The 13580-nt window shown below is 42.9% G+C and overlaps 2 long non-coding RNA genes across 4 annotated transcripts in view; one reads left to right on the forward strand and one right to left on the reverse strand.

Moving 5' to 3' along the window:
- Positions 1-13580, reverse strand: part of LOC138752067 (uncharacterized) — a 109967-nt gene that overhangs the window by 95324 nt on the left and 1063 nt on the right. The gene's annotated exons all lie outside the window — the stretch shown is intronic.
- Positions 1-13580, forward strand: part of LOC138752078 (uncharacterized) — a 126897-nt gene that overhangs the window by 77396 nt on the left and 35921 nt on the right. The gene's annotated exons all lie outside the window — the stretch shown is intronic.

The raw sequence follows: 13580 nt of genomic DNA on the forward strand, positions 1-13580 counted from the left end.
AAATCATGCCTGACAAACCTATTGCAGTTTTTTGAAGCGATCACAAGTAGGATGGACGGTAGCTGCAGGGGATGTTGTGTATTTGGACTTTCAAAAGGCCTTCGACAAGGTGCCACACATAAGGCCGCTAAACAAGATGAGAGGCCAAGGAATGACAGGAAGGATACAAGCATAGTAGAGCATTGGCTGGTCGACAGGAAACAGAGAGTAGGAATAAAGGGATCCTATTCTGGTTGTCTACCAGTTACCAGTGGTGTTTCACAGGGGCTGATGTTGGGGCTGCTTCTTTTTATGTTGTATATAAATGATTTGGATTATAGAATAGATGGCTTTGTGGCTAAATTTGCAGTTGACACCAAAACAGGTGCTGAGGTTATCAAGAGGCTGCAGAAAGACTTGGATAGGTCAGGAGAATGGGCAAAGAGGTTGCAGAAAGTCTTGGATAGATCAGGAGAACGGGCAAAGAGGTTGCAGAAAGTCTTGGATAGATCAGGAGAATGGGCAAAGAGGTTGCAGAGTCTTGGATAGATCAGGAGAATGGGCAAAGAGTTTGCAGAGCATCTTGGATCCAGGAGAATGGGCAAAGAGGTTGCAGATGAAATGCAATATTGGAATGTGTACGGTCATACACTCTGGTAGAAGAAATAGATGGGCAGAGTTAATTAGATAGGCAGAAAATTATAAATTCCCACATGCAAAGGGACTTGGGAGCCCACATGGAGGATACCCTAAAGGTTAACCTCCAGGTTGAGTCAGTGGTGAAGAAGGTGAATGCATTGTTGGCGTTCATTTCTTCCAGGATAGCATATAAGAGCAGGAATATAATGTTGAGACTCTATAAAGCACTGGTGAGACCTCACTTGGAGCACTGTGTACAGTTTTGGGTGCTTTATTTGAGAAAAGATGTGCTGGCTTTGGAGAGGGTCAGAGAAGACTTACTAGAATGAGTTAGCATATGAGGAATGGCTGTAGGCTCTTGGACTGTATTTGTTTGAGTACAGAAGGATGAGGCGAGACCTCATAGAGGCGTTTCAAATGCTGAAAGGCCTGGACAGAGTAAATGTGGCAAAGTTGTTTCCCGTGGGACTAGGAGGGTGGGGATTTGTTACGGCATTGACTAGTAGGGCCGAACTGGCCTGTTCTGTGCAATAAGTGGTTATATGGTTATGGTTATATGGTTATGGTAGGGGAGTCTAGGACAAGAGGGTACAACATCAGGATAAAAGGGCATCAATTTAAAATAGAGATGCAGAAAATTTTCTTTAGTCAGAGGGTCAATAAGTCTGTGGAACTTGTTGCCACAGAAGCTGTGGAAATAAGGTCATCGGGTGCATTTAAGACAGAGATTGAGAGATATATGATTAGTTAGGGCATCAAGGATTACAGGGAGAAAGCCAGGGTGTGGGACTGAGTGGGAGATGGATCAGCTCATGATTAGAATGGCAGAGCGGACTTGATGGGCCAATGGGCCTACTTCTGCTCCTATATCTTGTGATCTTGTGATTTACATAACAAATTTCACAAGACATTTTCTATAGATTAGATAGCTTGGAAATGTAGAATACACAAAAATGCTGGAGAAACTCAGCAGGTCTCGCAGCATCTATCGGAAGAAAGGCACTCAATGTTTTGGGCCTGAATCTGATGAAGGACACTAATCATGTTGATTGCCTTTTTTTCCAATGGATACTGCATGACCTGCTGACTTTTTACAACAGTTTTGTGCCTTGTACTTGACCCCAGCAACTGCAGACTTTCTTGCCTAACTCCACTTTGCAATTGTAGTCATCATGGCAGAATGGAAAACCCGATCAACAACTCACACACAATTATACCCTCCAGCAGCAGTGTACTCCCCCTCATTTTCTTCCCGACCTTCTTCAGTAACCTCCTCCTTCAGGCCCACACCCATTATTCTCTCCCTTGTCTACTGAAGACCTTTCCCTTTGCACAACTGCTCATCTTTTGGACCAAAATTTTGGTAACCCTTTCTAACTTCTCATCTTGGCATTTTATTCCCCTAATGTGAAGCACATTATTATTTACATTATAAATACTCCATAAATTAGTTTGGTCCAAGAGAATACATTATTTGTTGGCAGACGAATTTCTCTCGGAATGCACAGTATGATGGTATCTCCTCTATCCTTGCTGCTATGACTTGCAGTTATATTACCCTTTTAATGTGGCAGAGGTCCTATGGTACTTCATAAGCACATTAAAGCAACACCACCAAAGCTCTGGGTGGGACATTTCAAAAGAATAAAGAGAATTAGTGAAGTGTTTAGGTTTTGAGAGGAAAATCAGAGCACTTTGGCCTTAGCTGAATGTGCAGCCTGCCTTGGAAATAAGCAAGAAGTCAGAATTAGAACAATTCACACAAACCTTGAGTTGAATCAGGTTACAGATGTGCACAAATGTGCTGGAGAAACTCAGCAGGTCACACAGCATCTACAGGAAGTCAAGGGTAACCAACGTTTCAGGCCCAAGCCCCTCACCAGGAAAATGTTGGTTAACCTTGGCGTCCTATGGATGCTGTGTGACCTGCTCAGTTTCTCTAGCATGTTTGTATATTACAGTCAACCTTAGCGGCTGCAGACGTTCCTGTTTAACAATAGAGACAGGCACCCTGGACTGGATTTAATGAGCCTTTTGACTGGAATGATTGCCCACAAGATGGTGGCTGAACAGTTGAGGGGTGGGGGGGGGAGGGGAGGGGGGTGGTGAAGAGGGGCAGACTACCTAGTCTTGGATGAGATCTACAGAGCAAGGGATTAAACTGAGTTTCTCCAACATTGTGTTTTTACTTCAACCTCGGGGTCTCTGCCGACTCTTGTGTTTCACTTTCGTTACACTGGATTATTTGGGAATAGTGGTAACAAAAGAAAAGTTGCATTCCAGGAATTTATTGGCTGAGTAATGATGTATTATAATGGATCTAAAGACATTAGCATCAGTTGACCAACAATTATTTGGAGGAGGTTTATCCTCAATTGATGCTAAAAATTGGACATGAAACCAGCCGACTTGGGTACAATAGAAGTGTCAGGAGGAGCATTGGTGCAGTGGAGTTGGTTGCTGGCAGTGTGTCATTTCAGAACTAGAATGGGTCAAGGTCACATGCTTGCACAACAACAGTTAAGGGCATGGGCTTAGTGAGAGAAGACACCACAGGTGATTCCATGCACTTGACTGGTTGGAAGAGAAATTGGGAACATGATTCAATCCCCCATGCTCAACCTTCACAGCAGGATTCATTTGAAACTTTGCTCCAACTTGTATCTATTCAAGTATTCCTGAAGAAGAGTACAAATGCTCCTTCGGTATACTGAGTAGACTCATTGACTGGTTGTGCTGGTTAAATGGTGTACTTAATTCTTCTAGTTCTCAAGCTTTTGTGTGCTTGGCATCTTAAATGATGCTTAATCTCTAAAGTGATCCTCATTAATCCTGAAACTCTACTTAGGCCTGTGAAAGTATGCACTGCTTTCATTTACGCCTGTACGGGCAGAGTGCCTGATCCCAGCAGGCCACTGCACCAAGCCAATGGAGTTGGAAATGTTGACAGCTGTCATCAAATTTACCAACCAGTGCAAAAAGGCATGCCAAAAACAGACCCACACCTTCACACATCAAGTCGGGAAATTATTCTGTAAGGGGAAAATAGCCAATAACTACATTTATTTAAATTGCCCTCAGAAATTTGGTCCTTGAGAGAGTAAAATTAAAGCAACCCTTGAATCGCTCGCTGCAGTTACGCAAATTCTGTTTTGTATATTTGGATGCAAAACATGGCAGAAGGAGCAAAGGCTTTAACACCAAGGCAACAAGCCGCAAATGCCAACACAAAGGCTGTTTGTGTGGTGAGACCAGGATGAAAATAAGCCTGCAGGGGTGTAAATTATATTTGCATTCCTGGAGCAATATGAAAATTCTGTCTGTGTGGTCCTGAGACAAATGGCTAAATATTCTCCAGACTGGGAAAAAAAAACCCATTGGATTTCCTATAAACTCAGTGGTCCTGGATAGGATCAGTGAGATGAGATTGCATTCAGTGGGACCCCACCTTCCAGGATTGCACAGTGGACAGTGGATTTAATGTCCAGGATACTACTCGCGGGAGTTACAAGTCTTTACAGTCTTCTTTGAAAGATGTTATAGTTGTAATATCAAAAGTAACTATATATTCAAAAGCATCAATACCTCTGAGAAGAATGCCCTGAAAAAGGTAGTGGACACAGCCCAGTACATCACAGGCAAAACCCTCCCCGCCATCGAGAAAATTTACAGGGAACGCTGCCGTCGGAGAGCAGCAGAAATCATCACGGATCCACACCACCCAGCACGTGCTGCCATCAGGAAAGAGGTGTAGGTGCCACAAGACTTGTACCACCAGGTTCAGGAACAGTTACAACTTCTCTACCGTCAGACTCCCAAACAACAAACTCAATCAGAGACTTGTTTAAGGACTTTGCACATTATTTATCATTAAATATTTATTTTCTGTATTGCACAATTTCTTTGCAGTTCCTTCTTGTTTAGATTTCTCTCTTTTGTATACATATATTTTCTTGAATACAGATTTTTGCCCGACTGTTAAGTCGAAATTCTGCCTGGCCTGCAGGAAAAAGTATGTCATGTATGCATTCTGACAATAAATCTGACCTTTGAACTATACATAACTGAAATGGGAATAAACTCATGCTAAGCCCTGTGACTCCAGTCCTGATGCTCAATGCACTTGACACCCCAACATCCCTGTCCTCAGTGTATTTAAAACCTTTTTATCTCAGCTGCAAGATGATCCTCAATACCAATTGAAAACACCGGACTATGAACAGATTTTTCTTCCTGAACACTTTTGGATGGATTTTGGGCTACTGATCATGAAAATCACATTAAAAATTTCCTATCGCATACAGTTTTTTTTAGATATACCCTATATTTGTAATTTCCTGTCATATTTTACGTGTACTTCAAACATACAAAACCATGAAGTGCAGCATGTCATTGAAAATTCATTTTCTGCATTCGCACTTGGACGTCTTCCCTGCAGATTTTGGTGGAGTCAGTGATGAACATGGTGAAAGGTTTCGCCAGGACATTGCAACAGTGAAAACGCGGTATCAGAGCAATTGGAATCCATCAATGATGGCCGACTATTGTTGGACATTGACACGAGAGGCATCAGATGCTGAGTCCAAACAAAAATTGGCAGCAAAACACTTTGAGATCAGTTGAACTAATGCAATGTATCAGCATTATGGTGTGATTAAACATGCTAAATTCAATAAAAGTTAATGTTTCTCCAACTTCTTACATGATAGAGCAAATCTGAAATTATCTTTGTGTTACCTTGGAGTTGTCTATCATAATCCCCATTTTTTTTCAGGAAGCAAACCTTTTGTAGAATTGATGCACAGTGAAAAATCAAAAGCTGACGATGTTGAAAATTTCAAATCAAAACAGAAAATGAGAGATAGCCAGGAAGCCAGACAGCATCTGTGGAGAAATTTTGACCTGAACCATTAAGTAGGTTCTGGTTGACCTGAACCATTAAGTAGGTTCTGGTTGAGCTGTTCAACATTTCCAGCATTTCAGTTCATTAACTATCTCATCCTTCACCGTTCCTTGGCCCATGGTATTGTTGCCCACACTTGCCTTTGCCCTTTCGGTCCCAGAAGCTGAACCCTCTTCCTCCGCAAGGTGAACTTCCCACTGTAGGGAAGGTCCTCCTAATTAGTTCCTTTATAAGACCTCTCCCAGAATCAGGTTTAGTGACATGATCATGTGTCACAAAATTTGTTGTTTTGCGGCAGCAGTGTTGTGATTTATAGATGCAAAATTACAATAAATTTCATTTTTAAAAAATCAATTAGTGCAAAGGATGAGAAAAAAAGTGAGATGGTGTCTGTGGTTCATTGACCATTCAGAAATCTGATGGTAGAGGGAAAGAAACAGTGGACGTGCGGGGAAGCGGAGGACTGGTGCAGGGCACCAGAAAACAGGGAGACCACGCCTCCCCTCACCCTGTTTGAGAAGGAGAAACAGAGAAGACGGTAACCATGGCAGCGGACCAAGCAGTGGGCTGTTGGTGACTCGAGGCAAAGAACTATATAGGCTGCGGGCTGCTGGCAACTTCAGTCAAAGTACTCACACTGGGCTGTCGACTGCTGGAGACTGGCTCGAGACTGGCTGAATGGGTACCAGGTATCGGAACTGGAATGCAAGACGGTGCTGGAGGCTTCCTGATCATGCCAGAGGTGTGCATCTGGACCTCCAGTTGGTGATGGTTTGGACTGAGGGCAGTGTGGCTCCGGAGGCTGTGGAAGTGTTGAGGTGAAGCTATGGACAATCAATTATTCCTGGGGGACTCTCTTTTGCTTCTCTTTCTCTGACTGTAAGGTGCGCTGGGCAATTTTTGCTGATAACTGTAGCAGCAGCTGAGGGGGGGGGGGGACACACTTCATGTTCGAATTGCCCTCGTGATTCCGGCCGACCATGCGTTCCAGAGGGCCCACACTAAGATGGTGCTGGACCCCCTTCATCTTGGGAACGAGGTCAGCAGACTGGGGAATAGGTCGGAAGCATCGTGACGTCATTTCCGGTTTTGGGATGGTCGAACCAGAAATGACAGAAAAGTTGCCTGTAAAAACTGATTAAAGCAGTTTTTTGCTGCCCACAACTTGAGTTAGATGTTTTGCTTGTAGCTCTGCCCTTAAGGCGCCTCAGTAGCGAATCTTTGTCTGCCTTACGATGGACTAAGGACATTTTGTTTCATATAATTTTTGCTGTTTCATTACATGATTTTTGAAACTCTCTGTAGCCTCTTCCTGTCCTGTGAATTGGCAGCTCCATAGCAGATAGTGATGCAATCAGTCAGAATGCTCTCCATGGCACACCTACAGAAATTTGCAAGTGCCTCCTCAAACTCCTAATGAAATGTAGCTGCTACTGAACCTTCTTCATGATCCCATCAACCTGAAGGCCCCAGAGATGATGACACCCAAGAATTTGAAGTTCTTTAGCCTTTCCACTGCAGAGTCCTCGATGAGGATTGGTTTGAGTTTTTATGATTTATTCCTCCTGAAGGTCACAATCAGTTTCGCTAATGTTAAGTGCAAGGTTATTGTTGTGACTGTCTCAAACCTGTACTCTTCCTCATTGCCACCTGTGATTCTGCTGCTGACCATGGTGCCTTCAACAAGTTTGTGGATGGCCTTTCAATTGTGCCTCGCCACACAGTCATCGACAGAGAGAGAGAGCCGAGCAGTAAGCTAAGCATCCTTGAGGTGCGCCTGTGTTTAATTGTCCGTGAGGAGGAGACATGGTTACCGATTCGCACTGACTGTGGTCTTCCGATGAGGTAGTCAAGGACCCACTTGCTGAAGGAGGTGCTGAGCCCCAGGTTTTGGAGCTTGTTGGCCAGTACTAAAGGGAAGTTGGTTTTGAAAGCTGTGCTGTAACCAATGAAAAGCAGCCTGGTGTAGGTACTGCTGTTAACCCGGTGATATAGGGCTGAGTGGAGAGTCAGAATTCCTCTGAACTATTTTATTGTGCTCTTTTGCATTGTAGGTTCTACATAAATGCAAAGGGTTGTTGCTGTTTAACTTAACCACAATTAATTTAATGCACCTATCTGTGTACACTCCGTTCGTGGAGCCCAGTCTTGCAAGAATTTCCCAGAACACCCAGGAGATCTGCCCTGGCATCGATTCCAAAGCCCTATTGATAATAATCGGAGTGGCGGAATTCTAGATGAGAAGGCAAATTGCAAGATGTTACTATTAAATGATCATCCTACTTTAGATGAATGTTTCAGAACATTTGCCTGGTTTTAACATTGAACTTGCTGATTATTTTTGGTGTTTAAAATATTTTCATGATTTAAAAAAAATTTCTTAGGATTTTAAACTGCAATTTTTATAGTTTTTAATTATTTCATTTCAGGCTTATCATCTGAATTCTTTGTGTAATGTAAGGGGTGAGCAACTGGGTGTGTTTAGCGGTAATAGCTTTGCTGTCCCAAAGCCTGTCCAGGTTGGTTATGCCTGGGCATGCTTTGGAAGTTGCTACATCCCAGAGGGCAGTCTATCACATGACTCAGTGTTTACAGAGATACGAGCCCTTCTTGTAATTCGTTTACAGCTGCTACTAGCACCAACACCTTTCATGGCCAAAAATGTTGCCTCGATGTCTGTCAAAGCTTTTAGGGCATTTCCAAAGGTGGAACCAGCTCTCTGAACCACTCCACTGGACTCTGGGAAGCAGGTGTGATTGGCCTACCACTCAATTCAAGTAAAAGTGGCAGGCAAACCTCTCCCCACTGTTGAGAAAACCTACGTGGAATGCTGCCATCAGAGAGCAGCGGCAATCATCAAGGATCCACATCATTCAGGACATGCTCTGTTCTCGTTGCTACCATTTGGAAAGAGGCACAAGTTCAGGAACAGCTGCTACTCAATCAGAATCAGAATTTATTGTCATGAACAGGTCATGAAATTTGTCATTTTTCAACAGCATCACAGTGCAAGTATTGCTATAAATTATATTTCAATAATAAATAAACTGTGCAAGAAAATAGAAGACAGTGAGATCGTGTCTGCGGTTCATTGTCCATTCAGGAATCTTGATGGCAGAGGGGAAGAAACTATCCTTGTGCCACTGGGTGCTCATCTTCAGGCTCCTGTACTTCTTTCCTGATGGTAGCAGTGAGAAGAGGGCATGGCCTGGGTGGTGGGGGTCCTTGAGGATAGAATCCTAAACCATCAGACTCCGAAATAACAGGCTCGATCAAATATTTATTGAAGGATTCTTTGCACATTATTTGTTACTGAATTTTTTTTTCCAGTATTTGTTTGTTTAAATTTCTTCTTTTGTTTACATTTATCTCTTTTGTCTATGTATATTTTTCTTGAGAACAGTTTGAACGTCCGATAGAAATAGTAATTCTGCCTGGCCCGCAGGAAAGAGAATCTCAGGTTGTATGTAATGTCATGTATGTACTCTGACAATAAATATGAACTTTGAACCTGGCATGGAGAGACCATGGAAGGTAATTCAGGTAGAGCAAAATTTTCAAAATTCTTTTAGAAATTGGTTCTTCTACACGTGTTGCAAATTGACTGAAACTTGTAAGATATAAGATACAGGAGCAGAAGTAGTCCAATCCATCATGAGCTGATCCGTTTTGCCACTTAGCCCCAGTCCCCTGCCTTCTCCCCATAACCTTTGACTATTCAGATACCTAACAATCTTTGCTTTAAATACAATCAACAACCTGGTCTCCACAGGCATCTGAGTTAGCCAATTCCAAAGGTTCACCACTCTCTGGCTTAAGAAATTCCTGTTATGGGCACCTTTCATTCCTGAAGTAATGCCTCTTGTCCTAGACTCCGAACTTTGCCACGTCCAGTTCTTTTAACATCTGAAAAGCTTCAATGAGTACCCACCCCCATTCTTCTGAACTCCAAGGATACAGTCCAAGAGAAGTGAAGTCAAAAGGTCAGTGGGGCATAGTGAAAATGTTCAAAATGTGGTTGGAAACTCTCAGGGACTGGTAATTGATTTCTTACACACTCATGGGAAACAGTTTGTTGATGGTGTATTTGCTGAGAAGATGCTTATCACCCTTGGAGCTTCCCTCAGACACATCAGGGTGGGTGGCAATATAAGAAGTGAACCAAGTACGACGTTGTTTAAAAAGAAAACAGCGATGTGAAGGCAATGTGGTCAGGGCTCCTTTTTCAGACTGTTGATATTTTATTTATTTATTTTTCCTACTTTGATAAATAAATCCTGTTTGAATTATTTCTCCTTTACATCCAAATTTCCATTCAATTCATCTCACGTTCTTGTTGCCCCAGAATTGGATTTTGTTTGTTTCCCCCCCAGAGAGTGGTGGGCTACTAGAGGAAGCTGCTAGAAATGCAACATCTGAAAGATGTTTAGGCACATGCAAGGTTTAAATTACATTTTAAATTTTATTTACAGCATGACCATTTAAACCCATGCTACCCAATTACACCCCAATTAACCTACAACTCCACACATTTTGAAGGGTGGGAGGAAACTGGAGGACCCAGAGGAAACCCATGCAGACATGGGTTGTCCTTGCAGACAAAGCTGGATTTGAACCTGGGTGTTAGGTCTGCTTTGTTCATGAATGAGTGAGACAAACACCAGACTGAGTCGAAATCAGGGTTCTTTGTTCTTTATTACCGGATTGTAACACTTGCGACTAACAAAGTTAGTCGGAGAATGCATTCTGCCGTTATCAGCAAAATGGTGATTTTTTATACCCTTGGATATGTGCTTAGAACATCATCATATCATTACTTGTCCAATGACTAAAACTGTTGCTATCCTTTCCCTGCTAGCTTCCTGCCTCTCAATCCATCAATGTCTCTCTTATCTTGTAAGTACAAGGATGCATTCACATCTTGTTACTGCCCCGTACATTCCCATCTCATGATGTTTTACCTAACAGGAGTACAAGGACACCTCCCCTTCTTGTTACTGCCCTGTACAGGGTAACTCCCTACACATTCCCATCTCATGATGTTTTACCTTACACTGGGTCACTGGTGCTATAATAACATCTTGCTAACCGTTACACTACCATAGTGCCACACGATGAGAGGTTACAGCAGGACATTGTTAGGATGCAAAACTGGGCTGAGAAGTGGCAGATGGAGCTCAACCCAGATAAGTATGAAGTGGTTCATTTTGGCTGGCCAAATATGATGGCAGAATACAGTGTTAATGAAAAGACTCTTGACTCTTGGAGGATCAGAGGGATCTTGGGGTCTGAGTCCATTGGACGCTCAAAGCACCTGCGCAGGTTGAGGCCTTCATTAATCGTAGAAGTAAATTTAAGAGCTGAGAGGTAATTTTGCAGCTATATTGGACCCTGGTCAGACCCCACTTGGAGTACTGTGCACAGTTCTGGTCACCTCACTACCAGAAATATGTGGAAGCCATAGAAAGGGGGCAGAGGAGATTTACAAGGGTGTTGACTGGTTTAGGGAACATGTCTAATGAAAACAGGTTGAGCGAACTTGGCCTTTTTTTCCTTGGTGGAGGATGAGAGGTGTCCTGATAGAGGTGTTTAGAATGATGAGAGGCATTAATTGTGTAAATAGTCAGAGATTTTTTTCCCCAGGGTTGAAGTGGTTCCCACAAGAGGACACGGGTTTAAGGTACAGAGGAGATGTCAGGGGTAAATTCTTTTTACGCAGCTTAGAAAAATAGAGCGCTATGGGAAAGCTGAGTAATTTCTAAGGAAGAGGACAAGTTCGGCATAACTTTGTGGACTGAAGGGCCTGTTATCTGCTGTAAATTTTTAATGTTTCTATGTTAAATCTAATCAGAATCAGAATTTATTATCATGAACAAGTCATGAAATTCCATGTTTTGTAGCAGCTTCACAAAGAAAAATATTCAGATTATAACCATCTTACAATATTACTATAAAAATAAATAATAAAAATAATAGTGCATGAAAAGTCAGGCAGTGTCTCTGGTTCAATGATTATTCAGGAATCTGATGGCAGTGGGGAAGAAGCTGTCCTTGTGCCGCTGAGTGCTTGTCTTTAGGCTCCTGTACCTTTTCCCTGCTGGTACCAGAGTGAAGAGGCCATGGCCTGAGTGGTGGGGATCTTTGAGGATAGAGGCTGCCTTATATAGCTGTCCTTGATGGAGTGAAATCTGGTGCCTGTGTTGTCGCAGGCTGAGTTAACAACCCGCTGGAGTTTATTCTTGTACTGAGAGTTAGTGCCTCCATACCAGGCAGTGATGCGACCAGCCAGAATGCTCTCCATGGTACACCTGTAGAAGTTTATGAGAGTCTTCGGTGACATACCAAATCTCCTCAGGCACCTCACAAAGTAAAGCTGCTGACGAGCCTTCTTTGTGAATGCATCAACATGGAGGCTCCAGGACAAATCCTCGGAAATGTTGACACCCAGGAATTTGAAATTCTTGACCCTTGTTAAGGAATGGGTCGTTTCCCCTGACTTCCTCCTGAAGTCCACAATCATCTCCTTGGTTTTGCTGACGTTGACCGCAAGGTTGTTGTCGTTACAACATTCAACCTGTCCTGAGCCAAATACAGGCAAATGGGACAAGCTCAGATTGATGACTTGGTCAGCATAAATATGAAATGAAAGACCTGTCTCCATGCTCTACATCTCAATCATTCAATGTCTTTTCCTTCTTAGGCATTATCACTTTTCCTTCTCAACACAGGGCACTCTCCCCTGGAGTCTGCAAGCCCTAGTAGCCACTGCTGAGCACAGGCGCTGCCCTCTTGGGCACAGACCGTGGTTGCAGGACTTTACTGATGAACATGGTCTGCTCCTTTAACAGGCTGTTTGAAGCCTGTGCAGAGCCATTGGCATAAGTCTGGGTGGTTGAACCCTTTGGAGCTTCACTATGCTTGACTTCCCTCATTTGGCCTATTAGGTTCATACAAGCTCACAGGAAACCACCCTATTGATCCCATTTCCCCTCTCCACATTAGTTGAATTCTCTCACGTGGCCACTATCGGCACTTTGGTTCCTGTACAATTAACCGACACCAAAGAGTAATTTAGAGTGGCCGATTGAACCTATCTGACTGTCTCTGGGATATATTTTTTAAATTTACATTTTTAAAAAATTTAGACAAGCAGTTCAGTTACAGGCCATTACGCCCACAAATCTGTGCCTCCAAATTTACACCCAATTGACAGACCTTTGGTACATTTTGAATGGTGGGAGGAAACCAGGGAAACCGGGGAAACCCCACGGAGGCACGTGGGATTCAAACCCCGGTCCCGATCGTTGGTGGTGTTAAAGCGCTGCGCTAACCGCTACACCAAGCGCACTGCCCTAAATGCAGAAAGGAACTAACCAAGTCACAAGGTGAATTTGCAAACTCCGCTCAAGCATATCCAGTGATCAGGATTAAACTCTACTCAATGTAGCTGTGAGGTATTAACTACCAAATGGTATCCTATCACACTTTATGCTGATGTACTGTAAAAAATGATCAATTTAAACCATTAACAAAGGGAAGTTTTCTCAGGAAACAGTCCACTGAACCAGCTGGCATCCTTCCAGTTGATTTCTTTCAAGCAGTCTTGCTATAGAATACCCTGCCCCCAACATTTTCCTCAGGTAGTCACAAGGGGCAATTATTGCCCACAGACTATTGATGAATTTTACAAATAGATCAATCAAGACAAGTTTATTGTCATCTGTTTGCACAAGTACAACCTGACGAAACAGCCTTCTCTGGTCCTCGGTGCAAATCATGCAGGCGCACAACCAGATATAACATACATACAGACAAACAATATATATGCAGGGCAAGTATTCATATATACAAATAAATAAATAGATAGATAAATATTGTTTCATAAATATGAGAGTCTCAGATGGTTAATGTGAGGAGTTCCTTTGGTCGTTCAGTATTTTCACTGCGTGTGGGAAGAAGCTGTTCCTCAGGCTGATGGTGCTGGGTCAGATATTTCTTCCCCGACAGGAGCAACTGAAAGATGCTGTGTGCAGGGTGCAAAGGGGTCATCAATGATTTT

This window comes from Narcine bancroftii, chromosome 1 (genome assembly GCF_036971445.1).
Source record: "Narcine bancroftii isolate sNarBan1 chromosome 1, sNarBan1.hap1, whole genome shotgun sequence".
In the NCBI taxonomy this organism is placed as follows: domain Eukaryota; kingdom Metazoa; phylum Chordata; class Chondrichthyes; order Torpediniformes; family Narcinidae; genus Narcine; species Narcine bancroftii.